This window comes from Pinus tabuliformis, chromosome 4_1, assembly GCF_031772625.1.
Source record: "Pinus tabuliformis cultivar Carrire ecotype Pingquan chromosome 4_1, CPIR1, whole genome shotgun sequence".
Lineage (NCBI taxonomy): Eukaryota > Viridiplantae > Streptophyta > Pinopsida > Pinales > Pinaceae > Pinus > Pinus tabuliformis.
The window spans coordinates 990,478,775-990,497,796 of NC_142303.1; the positions used below are offsets into that span (position 1 = coordinate 990,478,775).

General features: G+C 36.9%; 1 long non-coding RNA gene across 5 annotated transcripts in view; it reads right to left on the bottom strand.

Annotated features, from left to right (window-relative positions):
* Positions 1–17,067, bottom strand: part of LOC149179473 (uncharacterized) — a 59,043-nt gene extending 41,976 nt beyond the window's left edge. For 4 of the 5 annotated variants that reach the window (XR_016258926.1, XR_016258928.1, XR_016258925.1 and 1 more), the window contains exons 1-3: positions 16,821–17,067; positions 9,111–9,268; positions 8,214–9,004 (exon numbers count right to left, since the gene is read on the bottom strand). This is a non-coding gene — a long non-coding RNA (uncharacterized LOC149179473). The remainder of the gene's footprint in view (positions 1–8,213; positions 9,005–9,110; positions 9,269–16,820) is intronic. The other variant, XR_016258927.1, reaches the window with a different exon arrangement.
* Positions 17,068–19,022: the final 1,955 nt, after the last annotated feature.

The window sequence follows — 19,022 nt, forward strand, 5'->3', positions numbered from 1 at the left end:
CCCTGCCTCCCCTCTGCCCGCACTCCGTTGCTCCCAGGTTATCAGGTGACCCAGGGGTGGGCTTCACCTTTTCCCTACTCCCCCCAACCTACCTCTCGGTCAGACCCATAGTCTCTGTTTCTCCTCCACTATCCCTTCCTTCGGCGTTGAGGTCCCTCAAATTAACCCATTCCCTATGCGACCCCAGTGGAGCAAACGAAGGGAACTGCGTGTTGAGACTCTCCTCCCTCCCCCTACCTCGTTGGCCATCGCCACTCCCTCCCCTAGCAATGCTACCTCCTCTACATGTCCCCCATTCCTTTCTTAACCCCCTACCCAGCTTTCCCTCCCAGGCTTGCTATTCTCTGTTGTCATAACTCCCCCTATCTACCCAGAAATTTGGCCTGAGGAACTTCTCCAGACCCTCAGTCCTCCATTCCACCCGAATAAAATCCTCTCTAGCCTCGCTAGCCTTGGTCCTGAGCAAAATGCGACACTCCCTAATAGCTACTATGCCTTCAAGCCTGGCCAACATCAACGCAAAGCTACAGGGCCACTCTCTCTCATTTCTTTTGCTCTCGCTACGCAACATAACCTCTCCCCGAGGTATTTCCACCCCCATTTGGCACAAATTCCTTCCCCCACCCAGCATACTGAACTTCCCTTCACGAATTACAGAAAGAAAATAGTTAACGTACACGTGGGTGCTATGCATGCTTGCTAAATGTGAGTATGGTTGGTCCTCCGCGCTCATTCTCCCGCTACGCTACAATCTAGCTCTCCTCCCTTCTCTACACTTCCTCTCATACTCTGCCTTACCTACCTGCCGTCCCATCCACCTTACGTCGTCGTCCTCACCACCTCTCCTCTTACCTACGTACCAAACGCCACTTCTCCCTTCTGACGTTGCTGCCGCCATGCGGGACTCCACCACGCCCTGCAGTATAATCATGTTTGCAGTGGTAGGTAGTCCTTGCGCCTCCTGCCCTGTGACACCCATAATTGTTTTGATTACCCACTTCGTCACCCCGATCGAGATAAAATATATGTTATATTCTTATTTTCATCTGTATTCTCTATTATTGATGGTTATCTCATTTAGGAAATTATCTGTAATTAAATCAAGGCAATGTATCAACCCAAAGGATGACAAATTAGAAGAATCCTACTATTGTTGTATATTGGTTGCTTCAATAGTAGGTTTTGGATGATATTGTTTGCTTACAAGTTGTCATAGGTTCTTACATAGTGCATACCATTCTACATATGCATTTGTAGAGTAACTCAAAAACAATACATTACCCTATCTTCATGAAGTCTCATAGTTTATCTATACATATCAAACAAGCCCTGGTGCCAGACGCACACTTTTCTTAGTAATGAAAACTGAGATCTTCTTCTCACCTACAATATAAGATGTGGCAACTATTCAAAGGATGGTTCTTATATTGCGAGTAATGGAAACTTTTATAATTGTACATCATCTAATAGACCTACAATGCATGGAGCTTTTGTATGAATTCTCTAGTATGGTATTCAAATATAAATTTGTGCATTAATTTTTGTGTTTAACCAAATCATTGTTACGGTATGCATTTGATAAAAAACTTGCAATAGTGACAACTTATAACATACATGTTATCATATATATGTTTGTTTCTAAATTAAGAAATGTATTAAATTATAAATTTGTGTATTAATTTAGTTCTTGTTATCATTTTAGGAATGGAAATAGTTATTACTTTATCAAATTAGTGTGTTTTATTTTATCATAAAAATTTATTTTTAGATTTTTTGTAATGACAAAAACAAATTAATTTGCTTAGTCTAAATCATACAAAATTTAAATTATGCAATCTATGAAATGGATTTAAATTATACAATCTATGAAAAGGATAAGTCATTTGTATGTTAGACTAATATATTCTTCCATACCAAAAAAAAATGTTGTGAAATAAAATTGTCATAGAAATATATATATATATATATATATATATCAAAAATGTATTTTAATTTATTTATAAATATTGATGTTGAAGCCTAAATTAAACTATTTTGTCAGAAAAATATATATTTTTTAATTTATTGTAATAAATATAGATTTCCAGAAATGTATTTTAATTTATTTATAAATATTGATGTTAGATTAAATTAATTTTAATTAAATTTACTTAATATTAAAATGTTTAATAATTAAGTAATATATTATTTAAGTTTTCAATTTTGCTTTACATTATATTTAGATTGTAATAAAGGTCATCTACTCTATGTTATAGATATTTTTAATTATTATAAATTGGATGAAGAGACTATATACCTAATAAATTATTTATCTAATATTACTTTTTATTATACATAAAAATAAAAATAAATAATCTCTTTAAAACTAATTTAATATTAGACAAAACTGTATAAAACATTACTAAAGAATATCCAAAATGTCAACTCCCAATATCTTAACATCTCATAACTTCACCCATAACTAAATATTAATTATTTGAAAATATTTGCTAAAGTGATAGTGCCTTCCTTTTATTATAAGAGCCATTTTTTTCCCAGCTTTTGGGTATATGGAGAGACCATGCAGAGTTCTACCCACTGATGATGAAGAAGTAAAAGAAGGCATTATTGATGCCATATGCAAAACATATATACCTAATGAAGCAAATGCAATGCAACAACAGTTTATTGAATTTGGTATCTTAAACCCTTCCACATTCTCTCAAGATGCAAGGGTGTACATCAACATTTATGCACAAAAGAATCTCATTGGATGGTGGAGAATGTATGGGGGAAAGCCCAAAAGCTTCGAAATCTTGCCTCATGCTTGCTATAACTAAATATTAGTTAATATTTGCTACACTGATAGTGTCTTCCTTTTGTTATAAGAGCTGAATTTTTTCCCAACTCTTGGGTATATGGAGAGACCAAGCAGAGTTCTAACCACTGATGATGAAGAAGTAAAACAAGGCATTATTGATGCCATAAGAAAAACCTATACACCTAATGAAGCAAATGCAATGCAACAACAATTTATTGAATTTGGTACCTTAAACCCTTCCACATTATCTCAAGATGCAAGGGTGTACATCAACATTTATGCACAAAAGAATCTCGTTGGATGGTGGAGAATGTATGGGGGAAAGCCCAAAAGCTTCGAAATCTTGCCTCGTGCTTGCTATCTCAGGTTTCTAATTCATCAGTAGTTGAAAGGAATTGGTCCAATTACAGTTTCATTCACTCTGTTAAGAGGAATAGGATTACCTCTAAGAGATCATAGAAATTGAGTTATATGCATAATAGTCTTCGACTTCACTCAAGGAAGCTACCTAAGTATTTAGAGGGCCCTACAGCACGATGATGATGAGGATGGTTCTCAAATTGATGATGATGAGGATAATCCTTCACCAAATGTAGGTTTAGTTGGCATGCCTTTGAAAGCATCGCAGGTGATCTTGGTACTAATGATGGTAATGATGATGTTAATAATGATGGTGATGATGATGTTAACGATGATGACGGAATCGGAGTGCCTAGCGAGGTTCATGCCTATATGGATAGCCTTGATGCTAAAGACTGCCCTTTAGGATCATCTTCAACTTTAATGTTATATTTTGGCCTTTCAACATTTTTGAACCATGTGTTACTTTGCCATTTTGGGCATTTGCCATTTTTTTTTATTATGTACTACATTGGGCATGCTAGCAATATGAAAAATTTTATGACTAGTTCTTTGATTTTCATTATGCTTCTTAAATTGAAAAGTGTCCCTTGAATTATTTACATTTTCAAATTTTTAGATTTGAATTTGATATTCGTATAATGACTTAAAAATTTTAATTGATTTTAATATTTAAACATTTTGATTTAGTATTTCAACATTTTGCATGTACCAAGTTCCAACTTAATAGGTAATACTAATTTTAAATTTTCTAATTAATGTTGGTTCATTAAGCAAATGGCATTCATACATCACAATATCATACTCACGTTTATTGTTTCCAATTCCTCTTTGCAGGTGTTTAAGTTTTTAATTTAAACAAATGGATCCAGCAAACAAACCATTTTTACAATTTGTCACCAAGCTTGACAATGAAATTGGATCTCAAAAATACTCATGCAATCTATGTGGATTCATATTTAGGGGAAGCTACAATAAGGTTGTTGCCCATTTGATGGGGAATGAAAGTCAAGGGATTAAAAAATGTCATCATTCTAAAGAGCAACACAATGAGATGTTGCAAATTACTTATCAACATCAACTTTATAGGAACCACTGTAACCTGTAACTTTGTAAGTATTGAAGTGTTTGCTAGTGGACATGACACAAACATTCAAGGAACTATTGTAACCTATAATTTTGTAAGCATTGAAGTGTTTGCTAGTTGACATGACGCAAACATTCACTTATGATTGTCACTGTCAAACTTTAATAGTGTTTTGAAATATAGACTTTTTCATTCGGATCCTAAATAGTACTAAGTAAATGGTTTTTAAATTTTTTTGAAATGTTTCATTGAATCTCCAATGTTGTTCTAAATTAATTTTGATTATTGAATTCATATATATATATATATATATATATATATATATATATATATATATATATATATATATAAGTTTGGTAGATCTTTCCATTTTCCTTAAATATAAGCAAGTTACACCCACATGGGTAGTTAGGTTGCCTCAACTTGTACAAAGGGAAACAAGTATATTGGCCACCTAACTGCATGATAAACCATCTAGTAGCAAAAAATGATAAGTCTTTCTAACCAAGCTATATAAGTCTATATATCATGACCGTGTCCACATACTATTTGCCTATGAACATATAAAACATCATGCTGAAAACTAAAAGCTAACTGCATATATATTAATCAAAATTGAATCTGATTATCATCTTATTCATCACCCTTGGCAAAAGCAAATTTCACTAGGGTCAGGTCCTTAACATTGGAACCAAGCAGCACAGGCAACATTGTCTGCGAGAGAAGGCAGGGAAGGTGATCCTCAATTCGGCGTAGGCATCCATCCTGTTTATGCAACTAGGACTGAAGTTTCTGGAAGTCATGCTTGTAGTTGGGGAAGTCTTGTATTGATATCGCCATGCTCACTGAAATTTGTTCCAAGACTTTGCCCAGGAGACTTTTCATGGTCCAATACAAATACAAAGTATGTTTAAACTGGGCCACTCGCTCGCGAGTATGCCCAAGATTCGGTACCATCAATCGAGTCCTCCATCTCAATATTCGTCGAACCCGCCTGCCGGTTCAAATCTGCTTCCCACTCCTCAATCAATCTTCTGATCTCTTCACTGGTCCCCTCACAATATGCATTGGCCACATCATTAATGATGTTGGCTACCGGCTTACGGCCACTTGTTCTGCCGCCTGAGGAACTAGGTTGTTCCTCTTGCACTGTCACCTGGGGCCTCCTACCACAGCCCCTAGCATTTGCATCCCTTGTCATCACAACCAGCTCACAATGTCCAGTGAAAAGTTGGGTGTTGTCAGATCCTTGAACAGGTGGTAGCCCGACCCAGAAGCCCTTTGCTTCCTGGTGAACCTACCACCCCACGCACCTGCCATGGGAGAACGAAACAATAATTGCCATAATAAAAAACATTGAATCTCCACCAGTCTCAATCCATGCATCGTATCAAGGCCTTCCATTCCACACAGGAATTCGGATTCCTTACCCCATAGCCAATTTGCATTGTAGCCAGAAAGAGTTTAAGAGACCACCATGACCAACAGCAACAACATTATAATAATCCCCAAACCCATAATGGTGCAGACCCTCAACTGTAACCCGTTAGAAGCTTCCACGAAGGCCATGGGTGTGGAACATAGCAAGACAGACAGCAAAATCTTTATAATGGCAAGACCACCAGTTATGCAGGGGGTAAAACTTCCCCTCAACCCCATAAATTACAGTTAAATAGCCCTACAGGCAGAGTTGAATACGACCTAACCCACACCCTAGGGTCTTCGAACCAAACCACAGCAACATTCCCCAGAGTTGGCGCCACAATCACGCATCCCATAGAACTCCATTCGGGAGAGAATAATTTCATAACAAACCGACACAGAGACCATACCAGTCAGGATAGCATACTACAGCAATAATACTAGCGCCAGTGGCTTCCAGCATCCCCAATTACTCCCACCTGCAAACAATTCGACCCCATGCAAAACCAAATCCCATGACCAAACAATCGGATGCATGGAGGAGGGGGAGAAGAAACAATTAACATACCAGGTTACCCTCGCCCGAAGACGAATAGTCCACCACCTTTCTTAGAGCTGTAGCGTATCTCTGCCCTCAGTGTCACTCATCCACGCTGCAATCCCTTGGACATTGAATCAACCAAGCCCGACCACTAACATAATGTTGTTGCCACCTTCCGCGGAGGTATTTACCGCTTTCATGCAAGGAGCCACCACACCCATCGCCTCGAGCGTGTGGGAGGGTGGTGGGTTTGTACCCCAATGTCCTTCGCATTAAATCTAAATTGATGGGAGTGTCATCCAGCTCGCACCCTGATCGGGGTATTGAATTAATATTATTAATATTGTAGATAAATGTCTTTCGGATTAATCACATCATTAGGATTTGGTCAACGTTTCAAACCAACCAATGTGGTTCATCCTCAACCTTGTCCTAAGGATGAACCACATTGGTTGGTTCGAAACGTCGACCAAATCCTAATGATGTGATTAATCTGAAAGACGTTTATCTACAATATGGATCACAAAAGTCTCAAATCTAACATCTTTAATATCATTAAATTAAAATTTAATTTTAAATTTTAAAATAAGAAATTTAAATTATATAAATAAAATAAATATTTTTTATTTTTTTATTATATAATATTGTCACTTTAATCAGTGGTTTCTTATAGATTTTGAAGAAACCTCTAGCCGTTTCAAACACCCATACCCAAGTTCCTAATACTACCCATTTGAAAAACCCCTACAACATAAAAATAAATAAAAATCATTGATTTTTCTCTGCAAATTAGAAAAATGTGTATCGAATAATAAGAATTTATATATATATATGAAATTAAGTGACAAAGAATCCACGATCTCACACAATGTATATTCGAAGTATCGGTGAAATTATATAAGTCGGAATATGATAATAAAAGTTTGGATGAAATTATATTTTTTAAAGTGTTAAAATCTATTATTGAAGCTATAAAAACATTTAGTATTTTAAAAATACTATTGGAAAAATTTTAATTATACATAAGAAATACATTTACAACAACAACACTTAAGTAACTATTTAAAATATATTCTATAGTACAACATTAAAATATAACTTTAAATGCATTCTTTCCCTTTAAATTAAAAAATAATATAGAAGAGTGTAACAAACTCATCAAAATTAAGGATGATGAGGTATGAGAGTAAATATATTCTATAGTACAACATTAAAATATAACTTTAAATGCATTCTTTCCCTTTAAATTAAAAAATAATATAGAAGAGTGTAACAAACTCATCAAAATTAAGGATGATGAGGTATGAGAGTCGGTATGATCGAATCGATTGACTCGATTTAACACGTGCCCGTACGTCAGCCAATCGTCGTCTATTCATCTTGGACTCTAAAGATGAGGAATTAAAAAATTTCCAAAATTCCCATCCAAAAAAGTGTGATGAGAACCAAAATTTCTAAACACACAAATTATGGTTAAGAGTACATATTAGGAAGTTCGTTAAAAGTGTTATATATTTGGTTGTCTGACTGTTTGGCACTCACCGTGCTGGTAATATAAATATTTTCACTCCATTAACTCCCTCAGATCAAACAAAAGAGAAGGAACCGCCTTGAAAAAAGAAAATCAAACTCACGAATATTTTATTGCATTTTCCTGCTATATTGGTTACTTTTCCATATTTACATTTCCCTTCTAATTTTGTTAATTTCCCTGAGTTATTTATTTTCCAAGTTTAAAATAATGGAGGACTTATGCAATTTTCCATGTTTCGATTTCCATTCTAATTTTGTTAATTTTCCAAGTTTAAAAGAATTCTCAATGCATGAAGTCTAATATTGTATTATTGTGGGTGATCCTCATTTTCGTTGAACCAAATGCCTTTAGTCTTTTGGATTTCGTGCATATTTTATTAAACATAAATGAGTAAATATCAAAATAGGCATGGTAACATTGCATGAAACAAAATGTATAAAACTAATTTCAAAGAATAGAAATATAGTACCTCTTCCTTCTTCTGATTTGAAACCCTTTTAAATTGACTTTCACTAACGAACATGAATCTTACTCCCTGTGACTTTCTGCGACCAACTGTTGAGATGGAATCATGTACACTTACCACCCTGCTTGTGTCCTTAGTGATAAGTGCCCTTCGTGCTAATATTTCCAGTTCAGTCTCCCACAATAGTTGCCATGTCCAAAAAACTGAAAAAATATCCAGGAATGGATCTTTGCGCTCTTCAATTTTGCAGTCGTATTAATTTTGGAGGTGAATCTATATTCTCGAAAGTTCAACCATTGAATATGTGGTTCAACATTAACCTAACAATAAAGGATGTCAATAAAAAAAGTCGAATCATAGAATATTGACATCATGAAAAAATTAGGTTCAATTTTTTTGAGAACCCATATTCTCAAAAAAAAACAAACAATTAAATATTGACATCCTTCAATGTTATGTGAATATTCAATGATTCAACAATTTTTTGAAAATATAGATTCAACTCCAAAAAATAATAGAAGCACAAAAACAGCATCCGCGAAGGTATTATCCAACCCTCCAAAGCTATGCACTGATTGTGACAGCGTTCTGTTCCCTCCCGGGTTCCAATCTATGTTCTCAAAAAGTTGAACCATTGAATGTTGACCTCCAACTATAATAAAACTTCAAAAAAACAGCATCTGTTAGGGTGGTCTTACCCATCCCTCCAAAACTATGCAATATGACTGACAGCATTTTTTCACTCCCCTGTTCCAATAGATCAATAACTTATCTAATGGCCTCCTGAAGTCCAACTGTTGCAACAATATTAAACATGACACCCATAATTAAAAGTTACTTATAATAGTAATAAAAACCTCTCAAAGAATTTAAATTAAATAATCTTGACAAGATATTAACCTGTATGTTCAGGATAAGGGCCGGATAGATTTGCCTTCTTACTATAACTAGCATCATATATTTCTATACCGATTTGGATATAAATATGCTTGTATTTGACATCCAACTGTTCTGCAAGTTCACCCAGTTCTTCCTTGTTTACTGACGTGGAGAAGAACCTGTAATCAAAGAATGAAATTCCGTTTACTGACGTGGAGAAGAACCTGTAATCAAAGAATGAAATTCCGCTAAAGCACCCATCACCCAACAAACGGACACAATAATATAAAACAACCTATTCATCCTGAAATGATAAACCTCGACATCACTGCAACAAGTATGGCCCAGGCTGTGGCAACAGTTCTGAAAGGGCATCTTGATAAAGATCGGGAGGCTGAGAACAAAGAGGGGACTAGGATCATAGTGAGGTTCTCAAGGCATTGACTCGGGCCTTACGTAAAACAGAGGAAGCATACTTGGAAATGGCTGATAAGCCCATCGCTGAAAATCCAAAGCTGGCTGTGATAGGATTTTGTGTGCTCGTAATGCCGATGAAGGAAGAATAGGGCAATCCTGGCCAAGAAACTAAAGGCTGGTCCGGTTGAAATGGCTTCTAAACCTTAGGCAGTGGGAGAATCCCAACACTGTAGAGACTTAGAACGAATCATTGAAGAAACCTCATACCATTTGGGGACATGATATGGCATCTGGATCAGCCAGGAAAGAGGCCAACCTTGGGTACCGCGCAGTTATCCATGGATCATGGTACTGGTGCTGAAGAGGCAAGATCATATTTCTTTATTTTGCAATCAACAGCATACACTCGTTTTAATTGATCTTCATTCCTTTCTATTGTGTTTCAACCATAGTTGCGGGGAGCGCTCCCCCCCGCTCCCGATCCGCGCTCTGGGCGGGAGCGACTCGGGAGAGGGTCGGGAACGCACTCCCGAAATCACTCCCGAAATGGGAGCGATTTCAGGAGCGCACTCCCTAAAAAACATTTTGCTCCCTGCCTTTTCAGGAGCGATTTCGGGAACGTTTTGCCTTTTTTGCAATTTTTTTTTGTAGTAATGTTTGAAATGCAATTTTTTTTAAAGAAACAAATAATTTTTGAGTGGGGCCACTTAATGATCAAGTCTAGGCCCTAGTATTGATATGCTCTTCATGGTAATGTTTAAGAATTCAAGTAAAAGTGACATTCTCCTTAATATTCATTTTCATCCTTTTACTTAAATTTTTAACATTACCATGAAATGACTCAGGATGTTTGAGAGTGGTTCCGGCTTCATTGGATTCCATATGGAGAAAGTAGAATTTTAGATTTCATTCAAAATCCAGCAAACTTATCAGTTTTTCAGGATTTCAGGATTGGGGGATTGCAATGTTTCCATTGAATTTTGTCATGTATTAAGGTATGGAACTCGTATTTAATCAAGAGCACCAATCCCTCTATGTACCTTGATGTTAGTAACATTGGTTGTCAAACTCCTCTATCAAGACCCTCCTAAAAATGTACGCATCACTCAAACAAAATCTTGACTTGACATGCTATGCTTGTTCTATCTTATGTTAATGCTTAGAGGGTGATATTAATGACAAAGATCCCTATACAAATACAGAGGTAATGACAAAGATACCTCTGCATATTAATGCTTAGAGGGTGATATTAATGACAAAGACCCTGATTTTCCAACAAGACTAAAAAATTAGACATTTCTCGTGGTGGCAAGAGGCCCAAGCATAAGAAATAGATAATAGATTTACTTCTCTTTTCTAGTTTCTAGTAACTTTTATAACTATTGACTCTTTCATATTTATTATGATATTTTTTTAAACAATATATGACAATTTAAATTTGAAGTTGGCAATTATAACTCATTAGTAATGAATTATGAATATGATGCTTCATGAAAGTTGAAAGTTGTTTCATTTCATTTTATAACATTTCATTTCATGTTAGATATTATTTGTTGTAATGGTTACACGTAGCTTACAAGTACAACTTTGGTGATCAATGATGATAAATGTTATATATTGAATTTTGAAAGCTTGAAACTTTATGATTGATGAATCATGAGACTCAATATGTTGTACGTTACTATGTAACTAACTTGTGGACGTGGTTTATGAAGATTATAATTTCTAGACGATTGTTGTTGTATGGTTCAATCTATGTTTTTTTATGTTTTTTATATCTAATTCATTATTCTACATGTTTTTGTTGACATATATGTATCAAAATATAAAAAATATATATATTATATAAAAAACGCTTTGGGATTCGCTCCCAAACTGGGAGCTTCTGAAAATGTCACTCTTGCTCCCCGCTTTCCCTCCCGCTCCCAAGTAACATTCAACTTTCCAAGTGTGTACCTCACCCAATTTTCGTACTCTATCGAGGGTCTATATGGAAGCATGCCATGTATACTGCCAATCCTGCTACCCGATCTGGAATCCATGCTCTGTGACTTCGTCGGGCACGAGCCGCCCACCAACTAATACAATATCAATGGCACCTCCCTTCCCAGGCTTTGGAAACAGACGAACAGGAAACCCATTATGCGAACGTGATCCATGAATTGAATTCAAACAGATAGGTGAAATAACAATAAGATTAGCAAAAGCTAGTTGATATTGTCTGAGATCAATCCTGGTAATGCTCACAGAAAACTACTCTTCCCTCGGACAGAGAGGATTGTTTGCAGATTATGACCATTGTGAGAGAGTTGCAGAGAAAAGCCACCCGAGTTGTGCGAGGTATGGTTGGTTTGTTTGATTGAAGAAGGACTATGCTGGCATCAATATATAGGCCTGGCAGTCCAAGCCTTGGTGAGTTTGACCAATGTTGAGCTAGTTCAGTATTTACTATTAACAATTGAAATCAAGACACAACTTGTCATGCTTCTATAAATGACAACATGAAGTGATTCCAAAATCAGTTTTCATTCACCTGCCAAATTTCATTGCAGGGTAAATGTTGTAAGAGCAATTCTACTCAAATACTTCCCTCTAATTGCTTGGAACCTGTCAATCGGATTCTTCCTGTAGAACCTCTGGAAAGCCCGAAACAGGGTAATATTCAGAACAAATAAAAATGACACAGGGGAAATCTGGAACCAAATTATGGGAAATATAAGGGAAACAATAAATCTGGGAAACTGGACAGAGGAACACTGGAAGACGGAAGGTATGGAACCCAGCATCATGAACCGATTGGAAATTAAATTAAAAAATACAAGCAGCGCAAGGAAGATACAAGATGCAGAACAGGTAAGAGCAGAAGAACGTTACAGGAACCCCCCCCCCCCCCCCCCCCAAGGATTCATAAAACTCAACTTTGACGGGGCAGCCAAAGGTAACCCAAGGGAGGCGAGTATAGGAGGAATATTCAGAGACGAGGAAGGAAAGATCATAAGGGTATATGCAATGGACTGCGACATTGCCACAAACAATGAAGTAGAATATCATGCACTAAATAGGGGACTAGAGATAGCGATACAAGAAGGGTACCAAAGACTGCAGATAGAAGGGGATTCTAAGCTGGTCATAGACACCATAAAACAATTACAGCAAGGAGTAACCGCGGAAAAACTAAGCAAAAGTTGGCGGACGGCGTGGGTAATCACAGAAGTTGAAAAGCAACTTCAACGACTAGCATATACTATCTCGTCCCATGTGAAAAGGAAAGGAAATGCCCCCGCGGATCTCCTCGCGAATTAAGGATGCCAAAACAGAGAGCGCCAGTTAGACGCGGGAGAAGCAGAGCTCAACCAGAATGAGAAAATGAATCAGATGAAATAGGCAATCGAGGCAGATCAGAGACAGCAAGAGAATTAGGATGACGTAGATAGGAGGGCAGAAAGACGCAGGCAAGCGCAGGCAGATCAGCATAGATCATCCACGGAACAGCACAGGACAGAAGAAAGGATCGAGAGGACATGGATGACAGAAAAGGAAATAGAAAGGACAGACCTGAAAAGCGTGGGGGCAGAAATGGAAGGAGGTGGGTACAGGGAGAACAGGACAGCAGGACCGAGAAGGGACAGCAGAAGAGAGCCAGATGGCAATGCGGAGTCAGTGAATGGACAGCAAGAGCAGCCGAGAGACGATAAACATTAATGAAGCACGGAGGACAAGACATATGGGCAGAATCCCAAGGAAAAAGGGCCGGAAAACACGCCACGGATCGTCGGAAATGGAGACAACTGGAGGCAAGGTTAAGACAGAGGAATGTTAAAAGAACAAAGTATGAGGGACTCCATGCATGTTGCATGTGGACGCGAAAGAAGGAAGGTGGTGAGCGAGAACGCGTCGACAGCCAAAGACAGCTGCAGAAGATAGAACAGCGGTTCCAGACTGACGGGTATGTTAAAACTCCTCCCCCTCACTTGGAAAAAAGCTTTTGCATGAAGCATAACATAGCCATGCAGTTAGATAGGGATAATCTGCATCACCCCAGATTCAGTTACAAAGTTAAGATAGTCTAGGTCAAGGGAGAACCCCGAGAATCCATGGCTGGGAAGGGTGATTATATCAGTAAGGAGAAGGGCTCACAGGAAAGGAAGGACCCATCATTCCTTGACCCCTGCAACAGATGGGAAGCCCCTGGAATGCCAAACCCTGAGACTATGCCTTTGGTAAGGCAAACCTGGATCACCCGAGCGAGGAAGCAGGTGCCTTCCATAGGAACCAGAGATTTGGGGAAAAATCAGGAGGGGTACCCGGAACCAGAGGAACTCAAAATGGGAAGGGGGATAGGAAAGCCTAGGAGAGATGGGAGAGGCCTGGAACGTAAGAAGATCCACGCGGCCCAGAAAAATACGCTAACTATCTTAGCGTAACCCTCAAAAAAGAAAACTCGAGACTGGAAAGCTACAGAGAGGCTCTGAATATGTATTCAAGCGTCAGCGATCACTCGAGAGGACCTACGAAGAGGGGTGGTCGCGCTATCCCCTCAAATCACACTGCCCCAACAGTTTAAACTGACTATTGTGTTCATAGAGTGATAGGTCTAACTCATAGTGAGGGGACAACTGCAACCCAGCAAGTCTCCCTAAAGGATCAAAGCATCAGTGAGCTGCCCAGTAAAAACATGGCACCCAGGCGAAGCAAAAGAAATGTCAAGTAGGACGTCGGAACAAGCAGCACAGACCAGAAAAAAGGAAGAAAATCAACAGGTGAACAGGTCAAGAAACTAGTGGACGCCTATATGAAAGCAAATTCGTAGGAAATCCAGGACCAAATTTGGAGCTGGGAACGTGACCTGAGACAACATCTTCGAGGTAGAGACCTTCCCCTGCATGAGTGGGAAGAAATGGTACAAGACCCAGGCACTACAAACGGCAGGCAATCTCTCTATACCAGGACTTTGCAACAATATTGGATCATGAAGCACATAGTCGCTCGTGCTATGACTCTCCATCAAGAGCACATGGAAGGAGAAGTGGTGAATCGGCAGGAGCGAAACAAAGAACCGGAACATGACAGAGGGGAAATAATGAAGGAATTGGCAACCATCCAGATCCAAACATACAGGAACAACCTTGCTTTGGGCCACATTGAGCAAACTCTGTCCAAGCTAAAGTGGAAACTGTTTCAGCAGGGACAAGAGCTCCCAAGCCCAGGGGTAAAGCCGCAGAACAAAGGAAAGAAGATGATGAATCCGAAAGAGCAGGAAACTTTTCAGATAGCCTCCTCAGATGAGGAGTAGATGCTTTATCTTTAGTCTTTTTGTCTATAGTTTTATGAATGTTTATGCCTGAAAGACCAGAGAGACGAACTTGGGAGATACAGATGATGATGATGAACTTATTTAAATTTTGGAATGGATACAATGCTAATCGATGGCCACCTGGTTTCCTTCGAGCAGGTGGCTGGCTAATCGATGTGTTGGGAATGTAAATTTTGAAAAAGTAAATATAGAAAGTACTACCTTGTTTACAAAAAAAAAAGCACTTCCCTCTAATAAATCAATTTGCATTACAGATTGAACAGACATTTCGGCCATCTATCTATTTCCAGAGTTCCCCTTACCTAGGTTATAAAGATTGAATGCCTTTTTATCATTTAGGTTCTTATTTTGTTTGCTACGATGAATACTCGAACAAGAAAGCATCTGAATAATTAACAACACAAAGTTGAAACCTCATGTATTTTAAAACAAAAATTTCTACAGAATAACTATCTGAAAGTTAAAACCTAACGTATTATTTACAACCCTTTGGACAACAAAAAAGCTAAAAACCTTATGCTTTTTTTACAATCCTTCGAAATTTAGACCATACTGAGCCTATAATCCATTCATGTGTTGACAGAGCTATTGAGTCACTTTGGCAATGGAACCAGAGAAAACCCGTGATAAAATTGAAAACGAAAACTTATGGCCAAAAACAACACGTGCGGTACTTATAGTCGTCTTACTCTTATGCAAAGTTTGAGATTATTTCGATTAGGGTCATTTGATCAAGTTAGTAAATTACTAAATTGAGATAGGCCTCCTATAAAAAAAGCATTGATTTTGCATACTGTTCTGTAATTGCCATCTGTAAGATTGAAGGCAAGACAAGTATGTTGAACTAAATCCTGCAAATTTTAGTAGTCTCTGAAAATAGCTCTTAAAGAATTTACCCTTGCAAACCTCCATGCTCATGAGCTGGTTGCCAAGTTATTCAATCTAATTAACTACCACCGCAATTATTTCAATCAAGTTCATTTGATTGAGGTAAGCTTCCTATAAAAAAAAGCCATCCATTTTGCACACTTTTCTGCAACTGCCATCTGTTAAGATTGAAGACAGGACAAGTATGTTGAACTAAATCCTGGAAATTTTAGTAGCCTTTGAAAGTAGCTCCCAAAGTTCTCTGAAGAAAATCATTTACTCTTGCTAACTCCCAAGCTCATGATCCGGTTGCCAAGTTATGCAATCTAGTTAACTACCACACCAAACAATTTCGATTAGGGTCATTTGATCAAGTTAGTAAATTGGGATGGGCTTCCTATTAAAAAACCATCCATTTTGCACACTGTTCTGTAATTGCCATCCGTTAAGATTGTAGAGGAAAGCAAGTATGTTGGACTAAATACTGCAAGTTAGTGGTCTCTGAATGTAACTCCCATAGTTTTTTAAGAAAATCATTTACCCCTGCAAAACCGGTTGCCAAGTTATTCAATCTAACTAACTACCCCTACAAAATGGCAGCTAAGCAACCCAATGCACTCAACATGGAAGATGATTCATCGTCATAGGTCGCATACAGAACTGCATTGCCATTGCTGAAGCGTAAAATCAACAAAATAACTGTAATCACGGCAAGTCCTAAATTTACCAAACCTGAAGATTCTTATATGAAACCCCACAGAAAAAATATATGGAAAACCACAATTTCAAATTAGTCTTTATTTCAGATCTAAAACAAAAATAAGTAAATAATAAATTGAAACCCAAATACATTATTTATGATTAAAATGTATAGACAATGTATAGCTGGCAATTACAATAAACCATAATTTACCAAACCTGATGATTTTCATATGAAACGCTTGGGAATAAATATGTGGAAAACCACAATTTATTCCAGAATAGTCTTTTTATTAAAATGAGATAAATGCAAAATTGAAAACCCCACCTATCGTTCGATCATTAAAACGCATGGCCGGGAATGGCTGACTGAAGATAGCTTCATTAAAAATATATGAAAACTGAAAATGAGAAGAAAACATGAAGATACGAACCTCGCGTCTTAAGAAAATTTTCGGACGAGAAGACCGGTGGGCAGAGTGGAGTGCCTATCTGTGAACATATATCGCTCCTCATAATGCTTTCTGCGAGGAGGATTCGGTTCCTTCTGGGTCTATATATTCTGCTGTGGCTTCGGTTTACTCCCATTTCGCCTCTTTCCCGGCCCCCTTCGAACAGCTTGATGCCAGTTAAAATGCGAGGGCTTCTCTGAATACATATTACACATAGCTTTGCTCTCACGCTTGCCATCGAAAAGCGCATTAGTTTTTTTTTTTTTTTCGGAAGGTGGTAAAACCTATCAACTCAGGTGTCAAACCAACAGTGAGGACAGCCATCTCTGGCTGCTATCCGCGAATGCTGGGTTTGACTCATCACTGTTAAATAGGAAAACCACGCCACCTGGCATAACCCTGCTGGTGGTCCGTAATCGGGAGCAGGCTCTCACTCCTGCCAGATGCCTCTGGGTCTTGGGCCGTTAACCTGTTTCCTTACGTCCGAGGAAGACGAGCTCTTAGCCAAGCAGAAGCAGTTTTACGGCATACTCCAGGCCGAGCGCATTAGTTAGTTGTGGGGAGTTTTCAGTTTTAACCTTGTAGAGGTATTTTGAGAAAGACTAAATTTTAGTTTAAGAAATTTTGAAATGATTAAAAAGGTGGTTGAAAATATAAGGTTTTTAATCAGTGATGGTATTAGATGTTGTAAAGGAAATGTTGTAAGGTATAGATTTGATAATAATTGTTTATAAATCATGTAATTTTTTTAACATTTATTGTTTTTCAATCTTAAAAAATGCTTTTTCAAGTTTCAATAGCAAATATTTTATATATATATATATATATATTTGCTTAACTTTATATATATATATATATATATATATATTTGCTTAACTTTTTTAGGAATTTGGACTGAGGTTTATTCAAAGCTTTTTCTGAAATGACAAATTCCAAAAAAATATTCACTATATTATCACAATTATTCACACTTATCCAACATTAATTTGATCAAAAGCTTACACTCTTTTACCACTTGCTCTTAAGGTGATTGGGTTTGTCTTTGCTTGTCTTTGCTTAACTTCTTTTGGGCTTTTGGACTAACACAAGAGGTTTATTCAAAGCATTTCTCTAAAATGGCAAATTCCAAAAATATATTCACTATATTATAACAATTATTCACACTTACCCAACAATCACCAAGAACATTTCCATTACAGCAGTCCATAAAAGGCATTGTGATAGATGGGGTTCTATAAATCAACCAAGGAAAGATCATCTCTTCTCTAAATGTTGTTTTTTAAGAGTTAGGAATCTAAAACTACAATTGTTAAATCAAATTTATTTGTAGAGGCTTTGTCAAAATCTTTTCTTATCTCCATCCTTGAAAGGATAAGGTATAACAAGGAAACAAAATAACTTGTTTTCTCATATATATACAAGGACATTTTAAAGTCATTTAGCCAAACTTATGATATTTGAAGAACAATATCTTCTTTCATATACATACAAGGACATTGTAAACTCATTTAGTCAAACTTATGATATTTGCATGATAGTATTTTAACTAATTATTAAGTAATAACTTGTTGAAATATATAAAATTGGTCCATTCTTTATTGAAAGAAATGAAAAGTAAATGAATATATAAGACCGACCTCATGTCTGCTACCAATATGAAAAAAAAAAAGTAATAATTAATTCACTACTTTGATTTATTATTATATATCATATTTTTATATTATTGTTTATTTTTTTATTTTGTACTTATACAATGAATTTTACTTTTTGTTTCCTTTCATAAGAGATATTATTTTACATCTTTCATGAGGATGTGGTTTTATAGTGCCTTTTCTTTTGCAAATAAGATATTAATAAATTTATTATTTATTTTGTTATTAAATATTAAAAATACTTATTATTATATTATTATTATTTTTACTAATATTTTATTTAATGTTTTTCTTTATAGTTTATTACATGTTGATTCATATTTAATTCACTAATTTTTTTTGTAAGCTTGGTGAGACTACATCTTCATCATGTCCTAATGTCACCTTGATCGGGGCGGGAAATTTGTAACACCCCCAAAATGCATCAAAGTGGTCATAGGAGCATGGGAAGAGACTTATTAATACTATTATGATGAAGAAACACAACTATAGAACATGCAAGTACAAAGACATTTGGCAAGAATTCCAACTG